The sequence below is a fragment of the Eulemur rufifrons genome, chromosome 30 (assembly GCF_041146395.1).
Source record: "Eulemur rufifrons isolate Redbay chromosome 30, OSU_ERuf_1, whole genome shotgun sequence".
Taxonomy (NCBI): domain Eukaryota; kingdom Metazoa; phylum Chordata; class Mammalia; order Primates; family Lemuridae; genus Eulemur; species Eulemur rufifrons.
The window spans coordinates 60,982,164-60,991,237 of record NC_091012.1 but is presented as its reverse complement, the minus strand read 5'-3'; the positions used below and the strand labels follow the sequence as shown (position 1 = coordinate 60,991,237).

At 40.8% G+C, this 9,074-nt stretch overlaps 1 non-coding gene across 1 annotated transcript; it reads right to left on the bottom strand.

The window, feature by feature from the left end:
- Window positions 1-1,953: 1,953 nt before the first annotated feature.
- LOC138379228 (U6 spliceosomal RNA) lies at window positions 1,954-2,060 on the bottom strand. Its single transcript, XR_011232011.1, has one exon. It is a non-coding gene; the product is annotated as a U6 spliceosomal RNA (small nuclear RNA).
- Window positions 2,061-9,074: the final 7,014 nt, after the last annotated feature.

Below are 9,074 nucleotides of genomic sequence, written 5' to 3'. Positions count from 1 at the left end.
CACTTACGCTAAGCACCAAGCCAGCAAGCCATATATACAGAAGCAGAACTAGGCTGTTAGCATCTCACATCCAGGAAGCCTAGCCTATCATGGAGTTACCTTTGCTCTTATCCCTGTTTTTCATTCTGATTAACTATATTTATCAAACAACTAAAAGCAAGCACAGTCACAGAAGCGAATAGCATCAGTTAGAATCAAAGAGAGCACACATTTTCCTACTATCAATTCCTGTTCTTCATGGTCAATGACCCTGGCTCTGGGAGAAAGAGAGAGAAACAAAAAAGATAACAAGCAAGGGCTTCTCCCCCGCCTTTTTTGCTCAATTCTATGTAGTGCATATTTTTATGGCCTTGGGAGGTGGAAGGGGGGAATGAGCTAATAATTCGGTTGATTAAATATTCTGACCTCTGAGTCAAAAAGTTACTCAACGATCCTTTTAGCTGGCGATGAGGAGGCTAGCATATTCAGAGTCAGGGTCTGTGCCTCTGATAATGACTCATGTGCTGAGTGACCTTGGGTTAAATCATGCAAACTTTCTCCATTTCAACATCCATAATACCACATGTACCCTGTATCTCTTGGGGTTGTTACATGAGTCTGATGAGATCACAGATCTGGAAGCATTTTTTAAACATCAGACATTATCATGCCAAGAAGTAAGCCATCCACTGAGAGCTAGTCTGTCTTGATTATAATTTCGTTACATCATACATGTATCAATTCCTGTTCTAATTTTCTTATTTCCAAATCATGTCTCCTCTGAAAATAAATGCTTCTGCGCTGTTGAGATATACACTAGCTGTTTCTACAACCACAACTAAATATCAAAATATCTAAATAAAACATTGTTATATTAATCAACAGTCCAGTTTACAAATGGAATTTCTAAAACAACAAAAAAGTAAAACCAAGATTAGTTTTTACCATAATATGAATAAAAGGGCCTTACTTAGCCCACGGGGCCCTATAGTATCTTGTTCCCAACTAGCGCTTTGACCTCATCTTATACCGTCCCTACCCCCACCCTGCTTCCCTCACTCTGCTTTAGCCCTTTTAGCCTCCCTGCTGTTCCTTGAATAACCCAAGCACTGTCTTAGCCAAAGACCTTTGTGTTGCTGCTATTCACTTGGAATGCAATTCATTCCTCCTGATATCCTTCACTTCATTCAGGTCTCAGCAGATGTGATGCACAGGCCTTTCCTAACTGCCCTATATAACTAATCTGAACACCCTACCTAAAGTAGCACATACCCCTCACACTTGCCACCCTTGTGTCTGTCTTCCTCCTCTTAGGCTTGCTTTATAATTCTGCATAGAACTTACGACCACTTGACATCCTATATTTGGTTTTCTGTTTTCCTTTCAACAGGAATGTAAGCTCTATGAAAGCAGGATACTTTTGTCTGGTTTGTTCCACTGCTGTATATTTAGCGCTTAGAATATAACCTGGCATATGGTGATAATGAAAACTCCCATCTATTACTTAGCACAGCAGCCACCTGAGACCCCCACCCCTCATGGAAGACCCGCATCAGCATAATACTAACTAACACCTGGCACATCAACTAACCTATTACCTGGCGCATCAGCATAACACTAAACCTATTACCTGGTGCAGAAACTAACGTAACCTGTTACCTGGCGGGCATTAGTCACCTGAGACCCCTCCCCTTGGATCACCCCAGCTTAATAAAAATGGGAAAAATTGGGTAGACGGGGCTCAGAATTTGGTGGTGAGACCCCTCTGAGCCCGCCGGTGAATAAACCTTGATTCTCCGACTCTCCGTGTGCCGCTGGGTTTGTCCTCGGGACCACTCGCTGTAACACGTGCTGTAACAATGGTAGGCACATGATAAATAGGTGTTGAATGAAAGAATGAAGGAACGTATTCTTACCGCTCCTCTAGCTAGCAAAATCCTTTCTTTTTTCTTTTTTTTTTAATTTTTTATCTTTTAAAATATGGAATGCTTCACAAATTTGCGTGTCATCCTTGCGCAGGGGCCATGCTAATCTTCTCTGTATTGTTCCAATTTTAGCATATGTGCTGCTGAAGCGAGCACAGAAAATCCTTTCTAACACAGCACTTCGCAATCATGAACCTAAGGAATTAAGGTGGGACACTAAACAGCAAGATGCTTCTGTGTATATGATCATTTGGCAGATTTTGAAAAAAATGCGGGCAGTAACATCAAGATTGTACATGGTATTTTGACCTAACAAAAGCCCTTAATGCCATCAACAGAACTGGGCTATGGCACTTTTAAATAAATCTGGCTACCTTGAAAATTCCTGCAGGTTCACAAGTTCCCATATCATTAAAACAATATGGGGCTGTTGGCGGGAATTGCATATCTCATCTTGGTGTCACCAAATTAAGCGTGTTAGGGTCAGCTACAAGCTATAATTAGCATTAATTGTCAGGATAGATTCACTAATAACTAAATCCTGGAATATAATCAGACTACTGGCATTGAAACAATTAATTCATTGCAACACAAACCAGAGAATAGAGGTCACTGAAACTTACTGCTTGCTACCAATTGTGACCACAAATGGCGCAGTTATCATCACAGAAGGCAGAAGCAAAATGTTGTGTACAAACTGAAACACAACATGGCTTATCTGTTGGTGGGGGGATTCTTAATTTTGTTGAAATTTGGGCATTTGTTTCTTTTAATGATCCTATGTCTGAGATCATATGACTACTTTATGGGAGGAGGAATTAGTCTGTCAGAGTATACCACTGAACTAACCAGAGGCCATAAGAACAACGAATAAAATATAGAAAGAAAAAAACAGAGCTAACTGTTGGTTGTAGATGTAGTCATGATAGAACTGTTCTGATGAAGTCTGTTAAATCATATCAGAAAACTGAATGAAATAGGTTAGACTTTCAGTTACATTTCATTAAATGAAATGTTTTCTTATTATTTTTAAATTTTATAGGGCATGGCTTATTGATTTAGTTCTACAGTTAATTAATTACTGCTTGCTTCTATCTTCCACTTTGTTTATAAGAAAGAAGTAATTAAAGTTTTTTTTTTTTTTTTTTTTTTTGTAAGAGAGAGAGAGAGAAAGTCTAACTCTGGTGCCCCAAATAGAGATCAGTGGCGTCATAATAGCTCACTCCTGCCTCAGCCTCCCCAGGAGGTGGGATTACAGGTGTGTACCACCAGGCCCAGCTAATTTTTCTACTTTTGGTAGAGACAGGGTCTTGCTCGTATTCAGGCTGGTCTTGAACTCCTGACCTCAAGCAATCCTCCTGCCTTGGCCTCCCAAAGTGCTAGGATTACAGGTGTGAGCCACTATGCCCAGACCAGAGTATTGAGATATTTCTACTTCCCTGTACATGCTCAAGGGTAGCCAGATCCCTAAGAAGTGAAGCCAATACCTGGAACTATTTCCTCACTTATTGGCAATGACCTGGGATGAGGTAAAACTCCTAGTATTCTTTTTCTTCATCCTCTTCCCCCTCTATGTCATCTCACTTTCAACAATAAAGACATTTATTGATTGAATTTTTGTGTCTGACACTCTGCCAAGCATTAGGATTTTTAAAAACTTTTCTACATCTTACCTCCAAACCTCAAAACTCTAAGTGGTCCCACTTGGAAACAATAGCACATAAACTGTCTTTGTATTTAGAAATCAGAAATAGGGTGGCTCTTTTGAAGTAAAGGCCTCAAACAGGATAACAGACTGTTAGAGCACGTATCCTATATAGAGTCAGAGTGCCCAAATCAAATTCCTGTACAACTACTTCCACAAGCTGTGTGACATTGGCATGCTGTGTAGCCTCTCTGTGCCTTACTATTTTCATCTGTAAAGGAGGAATGATAATAATCTGTACACCACAGAGTTGTTGTGAAGTGTAAATCAAAGAATCCACATGAAATACTTAGACCTGAACCTGGTACGTTGAAAATGCTCAATAAATGTTAGGTATATTGCACAAGGGACTCAAAATTTTCAGGTTTTATAAGGGGCAATTCTGGCTACAGATCAAAGAACATCTTTTGTGTAGATGCTGAAAAGACTGTCAGTTATTCAGTATCATTTTGTGTCAAGCCCTCATACACAGTGACCATTGTAAGTTATAAGTGTGCAACTAGGAAATCCAGCAATATATTGGAAATTAAACACAGATACAGGGATTTTGAGAAAACCATACATTTCTGTAAATCAGGGGTTGGCAAGCTTTTTCTGTAAAGGCCCAAGTGAGAGATATTTTAGGCCTTACAGGCCACTTTTTGTTGCAACTACTCAACTCTGCTGCTGCAGGGAGAAAGCAGTCATCAGTAATGTGTAAATGAATGAACATAGCTATGTTCCACTAAAACTTTATTTACAAAACCAGGCTGTGGGCTGGCCCATGGGTCATAATTTGCCTACCCCTGCTCCAAATAATTATCCTAGCCTATTTGGGTTGTAATGGCTACTTCAGTTGAGTAACTACAGAAAGCAAATCAACTGGGGAGAAGAATAAAGGGAGTGAGAAAATTGAAGAAATGGAAGAATAAGCAATGCCTCCTCCAATGTCTCTCCCCTCCCATCCTAAATGATAGTAGATGCCTTAGATGACAAGGGAGCAGCAGACTCCATTTATTCTCTCCTTCATTTAACATATAACTATGAAGCACTTACCATGCCCCAGGCATTGTACTGTGATCTATAATGTGGAATGAAAACCGACCTAACCCCTGCCTTCATGTAACTTAGAATCTTGTCAGGTAGGAATAGGGACAAGCATCAGTCAAATAATCACACAAACAAATGTGAAACTGCACCTATACTAGGTGCACCTATACTAGGTCCTATGAAAGCTAATAAGAGGGCACTTGCTCTAGTCATGGAGCTCATGGTCAGCTTTCCTGAGGAACCTGAACCTAAAACTTGAGCTGAGATCTGACAAATGAGTTACCCTATTAGGCAATAGGGTAGGGGACCAGACCAAGGAGAAAGAACAGCATAGGCCCTTTGACAGTAAAAGGTATGGTGCATTCAAGGGATGAAAATAAGGTCATTATGATTGGTGTGCAGAGAGCCAGATGGAGTATGGTGGGAGATAGGGCTGGAAAGATAAGTACGGGATCAGACTATGAAAGACCATGGTAGCAATCAATTCTTTATTTATTCAACAAATATTTACTGAACACTATTCTACATGAGGTCTGTGGTTACCATAGTGAATAAGAAAGACAGACAGTCAAATAAACACTCAAATCTATAATTACAAAGCTCTGCCTCTAGAAGTTCTATGCCCTAAAACTCTGTCCAGTGGCCTGATGTGTTAAAAAAAAATACCTGGCGTTTTCCCAGGATGCAGTCCCAATTTAACCAGGTACCCACATTAGAACTACATACAAGGTGGCTCACGCCTGTAATCCTAGCACTCTGGGAGGCTGAGGTGGGTGGATCGCTTGAGGTCAGGAGTTTGAGACCAGCTTGAGCAAGAGCGAGACCCCTGCCTCTACTAAAAATAGAAAGAAAATTATCTGGCCAACCAAAAATATATATAGAAAAAAAAAATTAGCCGGGCACGGTGGCACATGCCTGTAGTCCCAGCTACTCGGGAGGCTGAGGCAGGAGGATTGCTTAAGCCTAGGAGTTTGAGGTTGCTGTGAGCTAGGCTGACACCACGGCACTCACTCTAGCCCGGGCAACAGAGCAAGACTCTGTCTCAAAAAAAAAAAAAAAAAGAACTACATACAAACGTACTACTCACTTTATTAACATCTTTTTTGGAATCATGGGTGGATTTGATATACTATCCCTAGGACTCAGCCTGTGAAACCACGTATCAGACATTGCTTCCAGATTAATAATGAGCCACTGATGGTCTATTTTGTGGGTGTGGGCTCCCAGACAGATGTGGCCCCTCATGCTGTCCATATTGACAAGTCTTTATGACCTGCTATCTATTGAGGATGGTATTATGGACAAGACTGTGACAATAAACCAGATCTGAGTATTTCACATACTAATTCAATTGTTTAAATGTTATCTTGTTTTTTTATTTTGCTACCTGCTTTTCTTACATATTTATTCCCGTGGTGAACTCTTTCAATGTATTCTAGTTTACATTTTAGAGCCCTAGAAGGAGCAGGGATTAATTGTAGGGAATGGCAAAATTAACAAATTATTTTTGATGTTGATGGCTGTGAAAACCTAACAAGACTTTTGAGCAGTTTCAGAGTGATTTTATTACAATGACACTATTTGACTCTTAATTCCTTGGCCTATTTTTCTATCAAAGTAGGAAATTAAAATGTCATGGAATGATTTACTTTATATAAAGCTGGGCTGATTACTATCCAGTACTTGATGGTACTCTTGATAGGTAAATTTTTTTCTTTTCTTTTTTTTTGAGACAGAGTCTCGCTCTGTCACCTGGGCTAGAGTGCTATGGCATCAGCTTAGCTCACAGCAACCTCAAACTCCTGGGCTCAAGTGATCCTCCTGCCTCAGCCTCTTGAGTAACTGGTACTACAGGCATGCGCTACCATGCCCGGCTAATTTTTCTATTTTTAGTAGAGATGGTCTTGCTCTTGCTGAGGCTGGTCTCGATCTCCTGACCTCAAGTGATCCTCTCGCCCCGGCCTCCCACAGTGCTAGGATTACAGGAGTGAGACGCGGTGCCCAGCCTAAAAAGCTATTTTAATACACAGTAGATTATTTTTATTTTTAAATCATCTCATAAATATTTGAAAATTTCTTAGTTTTAATTTCCAACTTGATAAATATAGATAGCTATAACACATAAACAAAAGATCTTTGGGGACCCCAATAACTTTTTAAGAGTAAAGGTCTCCTTAGACCAAAATGTTTGAGAACTGCTGCTCTCTTAGTTTTCCAAACATCACTCTTATCAAGACAATTTTCATTTTTCTTTTTATTTTTTTATTTTTTTTATTTTTTTTTTATTTTTTATTTATTTTTTTTTTTGAGACAGAGTCTCACTTTGTTGCCCAGGCTAGAGTGAGTGCCGTGGCGTCAGCCTAGCTCACAGCAACCTCAAACTCCTGGGCTCAAGCGATCCTCCTGCCTCAGCCTCCCAAGTAGCTGGGACTACAGGCATGCGCCACTATGCCCGGCTAATTTTTTTCTATATATATATATATTTAGTTGTCCATATAATTTCTTTCTATTTTTAGTAGAGACGGGGTCTCACTCTTGCTCAGGCTGGTCTCAAACTCCTGACCTTGAGCGATCCACCCGCCTTGGCCTCCCAGAGTGCTAGGATTACAGGCGTGAGCCACCGCGCCCGGCCTTCATTTTTCAATTATGAGTTGTATGCAGACTTTTCATTTCTCCAGGTCTAGCTCTTCGTGACTTCTCAAAAATAATGACTAAGAGCTCTAAAATAACCCTCTAAAATTCCTTAAACACTCTTGTGTGTCCAACCAGTTTATTTCTCCTCACTCTCTCGGTATGGTGTTTTGGAAAGAGCTGCCAGGCCTTTCCAGAATTTCAGTGTAGTGGGCTGCAGTAGTTGTTATTTTTGTCTTACCCACCCACCCCTACTTTTCCATTCTTTTCCCAGTGGCATCATCTTCTTCCTTTTGGAGAATCCTTGCCCCATTCTTTGTCTTTCTGGTGAGGGTGGCAATCACAGCACCCCCACCCATAGCTGACTAGAAGGCTGGGCATATGATGTAGGTCTGGCCCAACCACAGCACTGCGTCTCCCAGAAAAGTGATTGGTTTAAAGGAGAGGTCACATGACCTAAGCTAAGCAAATTGGAGTACTTACCCCCAACGCATCTGAAGTAAAGGTAGCCTTCACTTTGATCATGAGTTGTAAGTGTATATGAGTGGGCTACTACCTGCCATCTGTCTCACCATATAGAGAAAGCCTGTTTACAGGATGAATCCAAGCAGAGACAAGGAGAAATAAAGATGAGTGGAGAGAACATTCTGGCAATTTTGAGTCCATATTCCAATCTCTGAAGCCCTGGTTCCTGGCAGCTATTTCTCCCTTCAATTCTGCCAGGTACCATGCAGTCATGTGAACAAATAAATTCCCTTTTGTCCTAAAGTTACCCTTTCAGTTGAAATAGTTTGGAATAATATATTTGAGAAAGTTATTGTATCTTCTAACTTTAGTTTTCTTGTGGGAATATCATCAACTCTCACCTCACAAGTTGTAGAGTTTAATGAGACAATGTTAAAACACAATTAAAACTGTAAATCATTATACAAGTGTTGAGTACAATAAGTATTTTCTCTCTACATCCAAGTAGCAAAGCAGTTAGCCTCTGCTATCCAGCAATTATTTTTTAGATCACTAAGTATACTTATCTCAAATCCCTGAGTCCAAGAATGGCTTAAGAGATCCTTAAATTTCCTCTAGAAGCCAAGTAAGGTTTAGGAACTTTTTCTACCATAGTTATCCTATCTAAAGAGTTCACCCTGCATTTAGGCCAGTTTGGTCTGGATCAACTCTCACAGAATTTTAGAATGTTCGGACAAAAAAGAGGTGTGTGTGTGAGAGAGAGAGAAAAGAGAACGGATTATTAAAACCATTGACTCGCCCTTTCGCATCCTGGCTTCCAAGACGACAAAGAAAAGAAGGAACAACCGTCGTGCCAAAAAGGGCCATGGCCACGTGCAGCCTATTCGCTGCACGAACTTTGCCCAACGCGTGCTAAAGACCAAGCTATAAAGAAGGTCGTCATTCGAAACATAGTGGACACCGCAGATGTCAGGGACATTTCTGAAGTCAGTGTCTTCGATGCCTATGTGCTTCCCAAGCTGTATGTGAAGCTACATTACTGTGCGAGTTGTGCCATTCACAGCAAGGTAGTCAGGAATCGTTCTCAGGAAGCCTGCAAGCACGGAACACCGCCACCCCGATTTAGACCTGCGGGTGCCGCCCCACGACCTCCACCAACGCCCATGTAAGGAATTGAGCCCTTGAGGACTGAAGAAAGACTATCCTTTGGAAAAATAAAATAAAATGGAAATTATACTTTAAAAAAAAATGGCCAGGAGCAGTGGTTCATGCCTATAATCCCCACACTTTGGGAGGCCGAGGTAAGAGGATTGCTGCTTGAGGCCAGGAGTTCGAGACCA